The sequence below is a fragment of the Mirounga leonina genome, unplaced genomic scaffold (genome assembly GCF_011800145.1).
Source record: "Mirounga leonina isolate KUSES-001 unplaced genomic scaffold, KU_Mleo_1.0 Mir_169, whole genome shotgun sequence".
Classification (NCBI taxonomy): domain Eukaryota; kingdom Metazoa; phylum Chordata; class Mammalia; order Carnivora; family Phocidae; genus Mirounga; species Mirounga leonina.
This window is the reverse complement of record NW_023270431.1, coordinates 20,019,420-20,034,615: the sequence shown is the minus strand read 5'-3', so window position 1 is coordinate 20,034,615 and position 15,196 is coordinate 20,019,420. Positions and strand designations below refer to the sequence as shown.

The 15,196-nt window shown below is 36.9% G+C and overlaps 1 long non-coding RNA gene across 6 annotated transcripts in view; it reads left to right on the top strand.

Moving 5' to 3' along the window:
• LOC118017370 overlaps window positions 1–15,196 on the top strand; it is a 683,373-nt gene that overhangs the window by 258,570 nt on the left and 409,607 nt on the right. For all 6 annotated transcript variants that reach the window (XR_004681135.1, XR_004681133.1, XR_004681136.1 and 3 more), the window contains one exon: window positions 8,045–8,219. This is a non-coding gene — a long non-coding RNA (uncharacterized LOC118017370). The remainder of the gene's footprint in view (window positions 1–8,044; window positions 8,220–15,196) is intronic.

Sequence of the window (15,196 nt, the reverse complement as noted above, 5' to 3'; positions counted from 1 at the left end):
AGATAAGCACCCAAAACATCTGGCTCATGCTCAACAGACCCATGGGGCAAACTAAGGAACATCTTTTAAAGGGCCAATGTACAGATACAACCCTTCAAGAGTGGAAGAGATGGCTGTTTCATGTAATGCATAGAAACAAACACACAAGCAAAATGAAGAAACATAGGAATATATTCCAAATGTAAGAACAAGATAAAAACCTTGGGGTGGGGGCATGGAGAACCTTAATGAAATGGAGAAAAGTAATGTACATGATTCAAGGTGTTGAAAGTAATGGTCATAAAGATGCTCACCAAACTCAGGAGAAGAATGGATAAATATGGCAAGAATTTCAATAAAGAGAAAATATAAGAAGTGCCAAACAGAAGTTACAGAGCTGAATAATGCAATAATTGAACTGAAAAATATACTCAAGAGGTTAAATAGCAATCTAGATGGAAACGAAGAAAGAAATCAATGAACTTGAAGACAGTGCAAACAAACTCACCTAATTGGAGCAGCAAAAAGAAAAAATAAGGAAAAAAAGTGAAGGGAGCTTAAGAGACTTAGAGACAACATCAGGCAGACTAGCATTCACATTATAGGGGTTCCAGAAGAAGAGAGAGAAAAAGGGCCAGAAACATTATTTGAAGAAATAATGGCTGAAAATTTCCCTGATCTGAGGTAAGAAACAGACATCTAGGTCCAAGAAGCCTAGACAGTTCCAAATAAGGTAAGCCCAAAGACACCCACAGCAAGACTTAAGAAAGGGATTTCTTTAAGCTGAAAGGGAGGGCACTAATTAGTAACAAGAAGACATATGAAAGTATGAATCTCATTGGAAAAGTAAATATATAGTAAAAGTAGTGGCTTAATTACCTATAGAGCTAGTATGAAGATTAAAAGACAAAAGTCATAAAAATACCTGAGTACAATAATTAGTTAAGAGATAAAGACATAAAAAGATGGGTGCCTGGCTATTTTAGTTTGTAGAGCATGCAATTTGATCTTGGGGTTGTAAGTTTGAGCCCCATGTTGGGTGTAGAGATTACTTAAAAATAAAATCTTGTAAAAAAAGATAAATAAAATGTGACATCAAAAACATAAACATAGGGGAGATAAAAGTATAGATCTTTAGAATATGTTCAAATTTAAGTTACTATCAACTTAAAATATAATGCTATAGATATAAGTTATCTGTAACCCTCATGGTAACCAATAAGCAACAATCTGTAGTAGATATACGAAAGATAATGAGAAAGCATACCACTAAAAAAGTCATCAAACCACAAAGGAAGGGGGTAAGAGATGAAGAAAAGAACAAAGGAGCTACAAAATACCGACAAAACAACAAAATGGCAATAAATACATACCTATCAATAACTAATTTAAATGTCAATGTACTACAGTCCTCAATCAAATGACATGGAGTGTATGAGTGGATAAAAAACAAAACAAAACAAAACCCAAACAGGAACCATCTATAGGCTACCTACAAGAGGCTTCAGACTTAAGGACATACACTGACTGAAAGTGAAAGGATGTGAAAACATATCTCATGCAAATGGAAACAGAAAGAAAGCTGAGGTAATTATTCTTCTATCAGACAAATAGCTTCAAAACAGACTGTAATATGAAACAAAGAAGGGCATTACATATTGAAGATAGAACATTTGTATATATTTATGCACCCAATATAGGAGCACCTAAAAATATAGTGCAAATAAAAACAGACCTAAAGGGAGAAATTGACAGTAATAAAATAATTAGGGATTTTAACACCAAACTTACATCAATGGGTAGATCATTCAGACAGAAATAAAGAAGGAACATCAGCTTTAAATGACATGTTATATCTGAGAGACAAAACATATATACAGAACATTCCATCCAAAAGCAAGAGAATACACATCCTTCTCAAGTGTGCATGGAACATTCTCCAGGATAGATCACATGTTAGGCCACAAAATAGTTCTTAACCAATTTAAGAAGATTGAAATAATATCAAGCATGTTTTCTGACTAAAATGCTATGAAACTAGAAATCAATTACAAGATGAAAACTAAAAATTCACGAATATGTGTAGACTAACATGCTATTGAACAACTAATGGGTCAATGAAAAATCAAAAGTGAAATATAAATCTCTTGAGACAAAAATGGAAATGCAACATACAAAAAAATATGGGATGCAGCAAAAGCAGTTCTTAAGAGGGAAGTTTAGAGGAAAAAATGCCTTCCTCAAGAAACAAGAAAAGTCTCAAATAAACAACTAAACTTACACCTCAAAGAACTAGAAAATATGAACAAACAAGGCCTGAAGTTAGTAGAAAAAGTTAATAACAAAGAATAAAACAGAAATAAATGAAATAGAGATTAATAGAAAAGCTCCATGAAACTAAGACCTGGTTCTTTGAAAAGATAAAATTAATAAATCTTTAGCTAGACTCATCAAGGAAAAAAAAGACAGGGCTCAAACAAAATCAGAAATGAGACAGTAGACAAAGTGATAATGCAGAAACACAAAAGTATTTCTTTGTATTTTATGAATATTATGAACAATTACATGACAAATTGGACAATGTAGAAAAAAATGGACAAATTCCTAGAAACATACAACCTCCCAAGACTGAATCATAAAGAAATAGAAAATCTGAATATATTGCTTACTGGTAAGAAGATTGAATCAAATTTAATTTAAAAAAATCATATAAATGAAAGTCCAGGACCAGAAAACTTCATTGGTGAATTCTACCAAACTTCAAAGAAGAATTAATACCAGTCCTTCTCCAATTCTTCCAAAAAAAGAAGAAGAGGGGACATTTCCAAAGTCATTTCATGATGCCAACAGTACCCTGATAGCAAAACCGTATAAGGATACCACAAGAAAATAAAATTACAGGCCAGTCTCCCTGATGCACATAGATATAAACATTCTCAACAAACGATTAGCAAATCAAATTCCATATATTAAAAGAATCAGGCACCATGACCAAGTGGAATTTATTCTAGGGATGTAAGAATGGTTCAACATCTGCAAATCAGTCAACATGATACATCACATGAACAAAATGAAAGACAAAAATCCTATGATCATCTCAGTAGATGCAGAAAAAACATTTCACAAAATTCAATATTCATTTATGGTGAAAACTCTCAACAAAGTGGGTAGAAAGGGAATATACCTCAACATAATAAAGGCCATATATGACAAACCAACAGCTAACATTCGTTGGTGAGAAGATGAAAGCTTACTTGTATGGAACCACAAAAGTCTTTGAATAGCCAAAGCAATCTTGAGAAAGAAGAACAAAGCTGGAGGCATCATGCTCTCTAATTACAAACTCTATTACAAAGCTATAGCAATCAAAATAGTCTAGTATTGCCATATAAACAGACATGTAAGTCAATGAAACAGAATAGAAAGCCCAGAAATAAACCCATTCATATGTGGTCAATTATTTATAATAAAGCCAAGAATATGGAATGGAGGGGAGGGGAAGGATAGTATCTTCAGTAAATAGTGTTGGCAAAAGAGGACAGCAACATGCAAAGAAATGAAACTGGACCACTATCTTACACTATATAAAAAACTCAGATGGATTAAAGACCTGAATGTAAGACCAGAAAACATAAAACTTCTAGAAGAAAACATAGGCTGTAAGCTCTTTGACATCCATTTTGGTGATGATTTTTTTGGATTGACACCAAAAGCAAAGGTAACAAAACCAAAGATAAACAAGTAGGACAACATTAAATTAAAAAAGCTTTGTTACAGCAAAGGAAACCATCAACAAAATGAAAAGGCAACCTACTGAAGGGGAGAAAATATTTGCAAATTATATATCTGATAAGTGGTTAATATCCAAAATATATAGAGAACTCATACAACTCAATAGAAAAAAAAATCTTATTAAAACAAATGGGCAGAAGTTCTGAATAAACATTTTTTTTTCTCAAAAAGATATGCCAGTAGCCAACAGGAACATGAAAAGATGCTTAACATCTTTATGATTATGAGGGAAATACAAACCTACAATGAGATATTACCTCATTCCTGTCAGAATGGCTAAAATCAAAAAGACAAGAAATAAGTGTTCTGAAGATGTGAAGAAAAACTCACATGCAGTTGGTGGGATTGTGAATTGGTGCAGCCAGTATGGAATACAATACAGAGGTTCCTCAAAATTTGAAAATAGAACTACTATATGTCCCAGCCTTTCCAGTACTAGGTGTTTATCTGAAGAAAATGAAAACAGTCACTTGAAAAGTTATATACATCCCTGTGTTTATTGCAGCATTATTTACAGTAGCCACGATATAGAAACAATTACTACACGTCCAACAACAAATGAATGGATAAAGAAGATATGGTGTATATACACGGTGAAATATTAGCCGTAAAGAATGAAATCTTTCCATTTGCAACAACATGCGTGGACCTTGAGGGCATTATACTAAGTGAAATAAGTCAGAGAAAACAAATACCATATGATTACACTTTTATGTGGAATCTTAAAAAAATAGTATAATAGATCCAGAGACTAGATTATTGATTGTCAGAGGTGGAAATGAGTAGTGGGCAAAATAGGTGAAAGGAGTCAAAAGATATAAACCTCCAGTTATGAAATAAGTCATTGGGATGTAATGCACAGTATGGTAACTATAGTTAATAATGCTGTATTGCATATTTGAAAGTTGCTAAATCTTAAAAGTTCTCATCTCCCCTCCCCCACCAAATTCTGTAACTATATATATGGTGATGGACTATGTAGGTTAACTAGACTTCCTGTGATCATTTAATAATACATTCAAATAGCAGATTAAAGTCATCTTATTGTATTCACTTTGACTTGGAAAGATGTTTTTAGTTTTTATTAGGTCCTAAATCATAATCATTTCTGAATTTATAATTTCCAGCTTTATACAAATTTAACATCCCTATGTCCTATATTTTATATAAGTTATAGATAAAATTATTTGGTATGAGAGAATCAAGGCAACCTCTGTCTAGGTTGCCACTGACCCACTGATAGATACCCATTGCGTGTATTTCTTTAAAAATTACAAATGCAATGACCTGATCATTTCACTCACATTTTTTCGTATTATCAACTCGGTTTTTTAGAGACCCCTGTAAAGTGCAGAAATTATATATTCTGTATCTACCACATTTTCTTGGCCTGCCAGAGCAGGAAAGGTAGGTTAATTAGTTTTGACCTATTAATGAAGCCATGCTAACTCCTAATAGAAACTATTAGCTGCCCATGTCCTCACGATATTCCCTTTTCTGGAGTCTGCTGGCACTGATGTGTATTTCTCTTTCCTTTGGTGTATGCTATATCTATGTCCTCTGTTTTGAATCTAAAGCATTTGGTAGGTTTGCAGTTCTCCAGTTCCACTACTAGTCTTGCGATTTCCTCACTGGCTCACCTCACATTGCATTTCTCTTAGCCACAGGAGAAGAGATTCCTCCTAATGGAATTATATGTTCTTGTTTAGAGAACAAGATATTCTATTAAAATTTATTCAAATATGGGAGGTTTCAGTTCCCTCCTACTGGTGTTGATAGCACAGTTTCATTCTGGGGAACATTCACAACAGAGACAAGGGAGATCAAATAAGAAATGTGGGCTTTCTCTGTCTCTTACCTCTCAACTCTAAACTGTGGGCTTCCAAAGTAGGCCTGTAGCTTGTCAAAATTCACCGTCAGGAAAATGAAGAGACAACCTGGGAGAACGTGTTTTCAAATCACGTATCTGACAACGGACTTTTAGCCAGAATACGAAAGGACACTGAAAAGGCAATAGTAAGAAAATAGCCTGGTAAAAAGTAAACAAAAGATCTGAAAAGGCAGCTCACCAAAGAAATATATGAATGGCAAATAAGCGTATGAAATGATAATCAGCATTATTCATCATTAGGGAAAAACAGATTAAAACCATGTGTGTTATCACTGCACATTTATTAGAGATGCTTAAAGAAAATATTGGTGATACCAGGTATGGGAAGAATGTAGAGTAAACTTGAACTCTAGTACTGTGCTGGTGGGAATGCCAAGTGGTTCAGCCAGTTTGGAAAGCAGTGTGGTAGTTTCTGATGAAGTTAAACATAGAGTTGGGACACAAACCTGGCAATCTTGCTCCCTAAGTACTTACTCAACAGAAATGAAAAGTCACATCCATACAAAAATCTGTATGGGGATGTTTACAGTAGCTTTATTTGTAATTGCCAACAACTGAACAATGGCTCTCAGCTGTGGTATAACCATACAATGGAATTCTACACAGCAGTAGAAAAGAATCAGCTGTTGATACATGCAACAGCATGGATCGATCTCAGATGTAACCATGCCAGTGAATGAGCCAGGTTAAAAAGGCAGACTATTTTCATTCTTTCAAAGGCAAATCTGTAAGGACAGAGAACAGATAGTCGCCAATGGTTGGGCAAGGAGGGAGGGATTGATTACAGAAGCATGGGAGAGGGCTTTTGGATGATAGAACTGTTCTGTAACTTGTCATCATAGTTCCACATGACCATCTGTCTGTCAACTCACAGAACCATATACTAAAAAGAATGAATTTTACTGGATGTAAATGAAAGCTGAAATTTAAAAAACATGTGGTAACTTATTATCCAAGTGCATTTTATTTTTAATAAACAGACATTTTATTTTTCCTAGCATATGGTGAGTCTCAACCAAAAATATCATTAATAATAGCTGGACCAAACTTTCAGGCTGACTGACCCTCTGAGCTCTCTTTCCAGCCTTTTCCCTCAAAAAGTTTTTTCTCCTCAAGAGTTTACCAGTAGAGAGCTAATTGTAGCCCTTAGGATTATAATCACCTTTCTGAGCAAGAATGTCTCAGAAACTTCACTGTTTTTTTTTTCCCATAGGTTAATATAACACAAACCCAGTAGCCAGAACCTTTCTGTGATTTTTTTTTTTTCAAATGCCCTTGAACCCTAGCCCCAATTTAATGTTTGGGGAGGGCTCAGCAATGATGAAATACATACAAATTAAATATGTCTGGAATGACCACATTTTCCTGGTGCTTCATGGAATTGTGAGGTTTCAGAAACCACCAGTCCAGATCAGATTTTCCTTGTTTGTCGATGAATATGGTTGTGGGATGGAATCATAGAATCACAGAATGTTCGAGCTGGAAGACTCTTAGAGTTCATCTAGTCCAATTCTTTATTTTACGGAATCAAAAGCTTCATAGCCTGTTGGCCATTCTCTGGTAACTTCAGACATTCTCTGATCTTACATTCCTTGGGTTCCATCCAGACCCAGGTCTGAGATATACTGTGCTCCTAGAGAAATGCATTCCACTTGGATAAAACAAAGCAAAAGCCCAGCCACCTATTCTATGAGCAGACAGGAGTATAAATATGTAGTTCTGAGGGTGCATCAGCAATCAGCTATGCTGTGGTTCATTAAAATGAGGTTTATTTAAGGAGCCTTGGGTTTTTCTCTAAGGTTACGCATTTGGGTTCCTTTTAGGTTTCTGTCAATCCAGTAGTAAAGACTCTTGATATATTGTATATATGTATGTATGTATGTATTGAAATTTAACTGAAGTTCAAGCTGAATATCGTGGATGTGGGGAAGTCTGATTTTTTTTAAACACCTATCTTTAAGCCTACTTTACTTTGTTTATCCTTAGAAAATTTCCATGAAGGGAAATTCAAGGGTCTCTCAGAAAAAAAAAAAAAAAAGGAAAACGTGCAGTTAGGTTTTCTGCTGGTCTTGGCTTCTCAAGAATAGTTTGTGGCAAAACTACAGAACTGCCAAGGTTTGGAGTTCTTGCCACTGAAGATGAATAGGTGATATTTGAGAAGGTAGTCTCAGTACAAGGAAAACAAGGCCACTCAGCTCACTTGTTTATTTCCCTTCCTCTCAACGAGTTTACTAGAAGTTTCCGGGTCCTTAGTGTTTTTGCCCTTTTGACTAATTTCTTGCAATGACATCTCCTAAACTTGCATTGTTACTTTTAATTTTCACCTCTCAGCCAAATGTAGCAAGGTAGTCTTGTTTATACTACCCTTCTTTTCTTTTTTAGGGCACAACTAAGTCATTATCCCTGGTGAATGAATTTCTCCTTGAATTGGACTGGCTGAAGCTCTGGTGTATAGACCTCTAGATGCTAAGGAAAAACAACAACAACAACAACAACAAAAAGAAAACACATGATATTGTGTCTGTCTCTTTAAAATCTCATCAGTTCTTGCTCCAAGGTAAATGGAAGTGCTGAACTGTTAAAGTGATTTAGGTTCATTCTTTTTAGTGTTTTCTTTGTTTTGCTTCTTATTTTGAGAGTGTGGATAACTTCTTGTTTGACTAGAAAAACTCTCAGTAGAACATGTTGGGGGCCTGGGCCAGGCTTGCTGGGAGAGCATACTGGGATGCTCTTATTCGCTGTTAGTGAAATTGGCTTGCCATATTTCTCCTCTGAGCTCCCTTTTGGAATTCTTTCCTGACATACTTCTCTAACTCCTCCCCTCCAGCTCTGGTTGGTCAGGTCTCCTGGAATGTGAATGTCCTGCAGGTAGCCCTTGGGTAGAGATTCTGCCATTCTGTCACCTACATCCTGTCAAGGTTCCATCTGACTCCCCGTGATCCTGTTCCTTAGACATGGTCTCATTTTCTCAGTTCTTTCAAGGTTTGTGGTCTCATCTGATAAGTAAATATGAGGTAGGAAACACTGGTAGATTTTAACAGTAGCCATCTAGAGAGAGTAGAGCTGCTACTGGTCTCTGACTTAAAGGACAGTCACAGGGCAAAGTAGGGAAAGCTGGGGAGGTCATCCCACATGGTGGGAGGCTCCCTTGCCCAACTTAGTCCTATGCCTGCTGGTAGCTTTTTTCCAGAGCAGTAAAACTTGGATCATGCTCTTGGGCTGTGTGTGGCTTTGTGTGTTCATTCAGGCCTCTAATGTCTGCATGGGCATCCCATTATCCTGGGCCCCACAAGGCAAAACAGTTTTGAGGCTCTTCTGGTTAATGTTGCTTATGAATCAGCTTCTCAAATCACACAACAGGACAAACTCCATTCCAGAGCACAAGCTTTTGTAATACTTATTTAATTCCCAAAACCACTTGGAATATAGGTAGACTTGGCCCTAGGAAATTAAAGTTGAACAAGAAGTAGTTTATTAAACATTAAAGTTAAGAAGTTAAAGTGACAGTTTATTAGCATGTTCATCTCCCTTTCTATCTTTTCACAAAGAAAGAAGCAACATTTATATTGCAGCAGTGCTTGCTTGGATCCAAGGAACTCCATCTAATGGAAATCCCATGCTTTAGGCTGAGCTGGAGGGAGCATCTTGAGTGGCTCAGACCCAGGCCTTCGAGGCAAGGGATGGACACTGTGGTACTTGGGTTTGTGGTGGAATATCTGGAAAAAGCATTGGTTACATATTTGTTACCCTGGCTAATGAGTCCCAGTCAGCGGAGACTAAGCTGAACACCACACAGGCAGCAGACCATCAGCTTGCTTCTCGTGGATGCAAAGATGTCAGTGGAATCAGGCCTTGTCTTTTCATGTAACCTGGCAGCTGATTTCCCCCTTAATTAGTTACAACACCATTAACACAAAACAAAGGATTTTGTTATTTTTTTTTAAACAAATGGTGCCAGACATCTAGAATTTATTTTCTAAGTGTGTCATTATGCATGTATATATATATATATTTTAAACAAGTTTGAAGGTCAGAACAGAGATTTTCTAGTGGAGATTATTTGCTGCCCATGCTCTCAGGATCTCTTAAGAGAAAAATGTGATGACAGAATAATCTGTTCCATCTCCCCTAGGTCTTGCCCTTATATGTAATAACTAACAATTAATTTGGTATTTTGAAGTTTACAAAGGATTTGGATATGTAGAATCTTAAGTGAAGGTCCTCACTAGGATTAGAGGAGAGAAAGAGACTCATAGGGTAAAATTTCAAAATATTACTGCTTGAAGGGCTTTGGGAGTCTTTTAGTGTAATAGTTCTTAAATTGTATACAGTAGAATACTGGTTCTGAGAAATTATATTTGAGAGTAGGTTTCCAAGGTTAAATGTTTTGGCTAACATGGAACTCTGTTTCTCCTCCTGGAAAATCACAATGCATGTTAACATGTTATTGTCCCTGAGGAGTCCTAAAATGGAAGAAAACAATTAACTTTGTTTTAATGTAGAATTTCCCACTTTTATTTGATTATGTAATATCTCAATATCTCTTGCCTCTTTTTTTTTTTTTCTTAAAACACAGAAACTGAAGTTACACAGCTAATTGGTGGCAAACCTTGATCTCAAGATTCTCAGGCTGTAGATCATTACATATCTTGCTAAGATTTGTGACTTACTCCCTCCCTGATTCACAACTGAGGCCTTGTGGAGTTGTGATTGGACCATGCATCTGTGAGCTGTGCTAAGATTTTGCTTTGCCAAGTCTTTCTTAGGCATTTGCCCTCAAGGAGCTTTACCTTCAAGAGGGGACGTTAATGTATTCATGTAAACAAATAATAGTAATTTTTTTTTCTTTCTAATTTTTTTATTTAAATATAATTAGCCAACATATAGTACATCACTAGTTTCAGATGTAGAGTTCAGTAATTCATCAGTTGCATATAACACCCAGTGCTCACCACATCATGTACCCTCCTTAATTCCCGTCACCCAGTTATCCCATCCCCCCGCACCTCCCCTCCAGCCATCCTCAGTTTCTTTCCTATAGTTAATAAATCCTCAGTTTCTCTCATGGTTTGTCTCCCTCTCTGATTTCTTCCCATTCTGTTTTCCCCTCCCTTCCTCTATGATCCTCTACACTGTTTCTTATATTCCTCATATGAGTGAATCCATATGAAAACTGTTTTTCTCTGACTGACTTAATTTTGTTCAGCATAATACCCTCCAGTTCCATCCATGTCAATATAAATGGTAAGATTTCATCCTTTATGATGGCTGAGTAAAATTCCATTTTATATATATATATACACACACACATATATATATATACATACCACATCATCTTTATCCATTCATGTGTCGATGGACATCTCAGCTCTTTCCATGGTTTGGCTATTGTGGACATTGCTGCTATAAACATTGGGGTGCAGGTGCCCCTTTGAGTCACTATATTTGTATCTTTGGGTTAAATACCTAGTAGTGCAATTGCTTGGTCGTAGGGTAGCTCTATTTTTAACTTCTTGAAGGACCTCCATACTCTTTTCCAGAGTGGCTGGACAAGCTTGCATTCCCACCAATAGTGTAGGAGGGATCCGCTTTCTCCTCATCCTTGCCAACATTTGTTGTTTCCTGACTTGTTAATTTTAGCCATTCTGATTGGTGTGAGGTAGTGTCTTATAGTGGTTTTCATTTATCTTTCCCTGATGCCAAGTGATGTTGAGCATTTTTTCATGTGTCTGATGGACATTTGTATGTCTTGTCATCTTTATAATGGAGATAAGTACCATCCATAGTGGGAGTGGATCTTCATGTTGAGGTGTTTTGAGCTACTCTGATAAAGTAAATTCTATCTGATAAGAATTTCTATAGAACTCTAATTTTGTTCTATTCTTCAGGTCCTTAATCAAAGTCAAAGTCATAGGTGGTGCTTAAAACGTAGATGTGGTGTTGGAGATGAAAAAGCAACTCTCCTGTATCATAAATGACACAAACTTATAAAGTGAGGTGTATATTTAGGTTAGTCTTAAGTCTTTTGTTTTTGGACAGAAGTAACACACTAACTTAGGGGAAACTATGGATTTGAAAGATACTAAGAATTACTTAGCCAGCCAGCAACTTCTGAGTAACATGCAGTAGGAAAGAAAGGCCTTTAAATTTTTATTTTTATTTATTTATTTTTTTAGCAAAAGGATAGCTCTTACTGCAGTCATTAGGCCCTGACATCTCAGTTACCTTCTTTTAAACTCATCCCTGCAACTAAGGTACCAACAGTAGTTGGGATTAAACATTATAATCAAGTACATCATGAAGAATTGACACAAGAGGATTCATCTTAACTTCTTTCATTGGGGCTCTATGGAGTATATCAGTTATGCAAAATTCTGGATGGGGTATGCAGATGGTAACCAGTGCCCCCAAGAGTCATGCATTGTGAATTCATATGTTGTGAACTCATAGACCATGAGGTTAAATAGAATTCTAGAGTAATAAATGGCATGGACTTGCTCTGAGAATCAGTAGTGGGACAGCTTTGAGGCAGACATATTTGGTGTTGAACCATAGCTCAAACACTAGCTATGTGATCTATGAAATGGGGAAAATAGCACTCAATACACAATGAGATCATGCAAGTGAATCCCTTAGCACCTGACACAGTATAAAAGTACCAATAAATGTAAATTATTATTGTAACCTTATGTCTTATCCCTCCATTAAAAAAATAGTTTGTGCCTCAGCAATGTGAAATGACTTGTCCAAAGTCCTAGAGTCTCATGGCTAGTCAGTAATAGAATTAATTTAGGGCTGATCTTACCAGAACCCTGGGATTTTAATATTGTGTTTTTCAAAGTCTATTGTCCTTAGAGTTAAACCTACAGTTGATTGCATTGTGACTCAGCCCAGATCCTCTGAAATTCCTTTTACTGTTTATGTCTATGAGCTTCCCTCTTCTGTGTGTTGGGTTTTCTTCTAATATTCCTCACTTGAAACTCTCTTCACAGACCTGTACCTCTGAAACAAATAATACATTATATGTTTAAAAAAAAAAAAAAGGAAGAAGATAGCAGGAAGGGAAAAATGAAGGGGGGAAATTGGAGGGAGAGACAAACCATGAGAGACTATGGACTCTGAGAAACAAACTGAGGGTTCTAGAGGGGAAGGGGTGGGGGGATGGGTTAGCCTGGTGTTGGGTATTAAAGAGGGCACGTATTGAATGGAGCACAGGGTGTTATACGCAAACAATGAATCATGGAACACTACATCAAAAACTAATGATGTAATGTATGGTCATTAACATAACATAAAAAAAAACCCCAAAACTCTCTTCTGGAGTCCTATCTATGCAGACAGCCAGCAGTGCCTTGGATTTATGTTCCCTGTCCCCTCCATTCCCCTGAATCCTTGGCCATGATGAGTGAATTCTAGGTAAGCACTTCTTTAATCAGATGGTTCACTTCAGGATTTACCTCTGGTTTAGAGTTGGTTGAGAGAGATTTGCGGACCACAACAAAGCTGGGGAACTGAGACAAGATGCCATTATCCTGGAGGTCTCAGGCACAGGCCCAGGAGTGCCTGGCCACGTGGACTTTGCCTGAGGGCCCTGGGACTACAAGTGACACTTAGCACTTAAGGGACTCCCAGCCCAGTGCAATAGGCTTTTCTTTGATTCTTTCCCAGTGTTTATCCAATTGTAAACTCTGTACTCTTATTTGAACAATTGTTATACTTATTCTCAGCAAACCAAAATGAAAAGTTCCTGAGTAATCCATTTGTATAAAAAAAAAAAATCACTGTTGAAATGTATAATTATTATTTTGGTGAAAATATGAAGAATAAAACAATTCTGTTTCTGACAGCCCCTTGTTCATCTTTTCTCTCATTTTGAGCTTATAATTTTGGCTTTAAATCCCAGATCAGTGTTCCCTGCCAAAATGTACAGTCTCTGTGCTTGAATAGCTCACAATAGTGTTTTCAGTATAAAGGAGAATTCCCCTGGTCCATCCAAGGGATTATAAAACCTCTGTGTGTATCTTGCTACCGAGGTTGAGATCCTTAAAAGCCAGTTTTGGTTTGCTGTGACTTATCTGAGGTTTTTCACTGCATCCAACTCCACCCTTATTTTGTACATATTCTCAGAAGTGAATGTTTTAGGAGAGTGCACATGCCATGAACACTATTTGGTAAAAGGCAAAAGATTTATATGATCTGAAGAGAAACCAGAGTATCATGAACACTACTTGGATGGGCTTGTCTTGCAGCCCCTGGGCATCCTGAGATCCTCAGAGAAGACTGTTTTTGAATTGCATGAGTAGATTTTATTGAATTAGGTTTTGATTTCTTGATGAAGAACCTCATCTGTATTGTATTTGCCATAAGCAATGCAACTGATACCCTTTGGACACATTCACAGACTGTAGTCTGTGTGATACTGGCTTTTAGGTAAGTCAGAATTGAAATACCATATTTCTCCACTGAGCCGTACTTGGCTCCAAGCTCTTGGCACAGAGCTTGATTAATCAATTAGAGAGAGAGGTGATGGTCAGAGGACTACAGTCACTTGTGGACCATTGTGGGCAACCTGAAGCCATAAGCCAAATGCAGCCATTTCATCCTTGTTTGCAATTTCTCATCTGAATATATGGAAATTCATGTTTCATCCAGTGGTCCAAAGCCACATATGCATGCTTCAACTATTCTGTTCAGCCTCATGTCATCAGAATACTCATTGAAAGAAGAATCAATAGAGGAAGTTTCTATTCTTACAAGTAGGTCTACATTTGGGACATTCTATATGGGATGGGCTTCAGAGGGGCCTGCCCTGTTCTGACTTCCTCTCCTTCTCTATAGGTTTATCATGGATCCTGGAAAGAAAGCCAGCTGTCATTAAGCCTTTCCTCATCCTCAGCAACACCACAGGATCTTCAATAGCATAGACCACTGCTCTCTCTGCTTAGTCAAATGTTGAAGGAGGCAGAGAGTAAAGACAGAATGGTGCACTTGGAGACAGGGAGCCTGATATCTGGTTGGAGTTCTTATGTGATCTTCTGGCACTGGAGTTTCCCTTAAGTGAAATGAGGGTGCTGACCACCATCATGCAGGAGGCAGGATAGACAGTGGAGAAAGATAGGTCCACTTGGGTTCATACTCTTTTTCCCCATTTGCTGCTCTTTGACCTTGTGCCACTTTCCCAGAATCTCTGAGGTGAGGCAAGTAACACTTACCTTGTAAAGATAATAGGATTAGAGGTAGCATACACAGAGCATCAAATTTTTCATAGTGGTGGCTAATATTATTACTTACCTACTGTATTTGTGTTAGAAACTGTGTGCATCCCAAGTATCATCATATTCTCATTCCTTTGAGTGCCTATCTTTTGAATTACTGATGTTTCTCTTACATTAGTATCTCCTGTTATCTTTAGAGAGAAAAGTGTATGCAAATGTGGATCTGAATGCAGTTTTTTGACTCTTTATTTGGAATTTGGTTCAGCCAATATTTTTTTAGCTTGAGTTATGTTTATTGAATCTATTTTGTGCCAGGCAA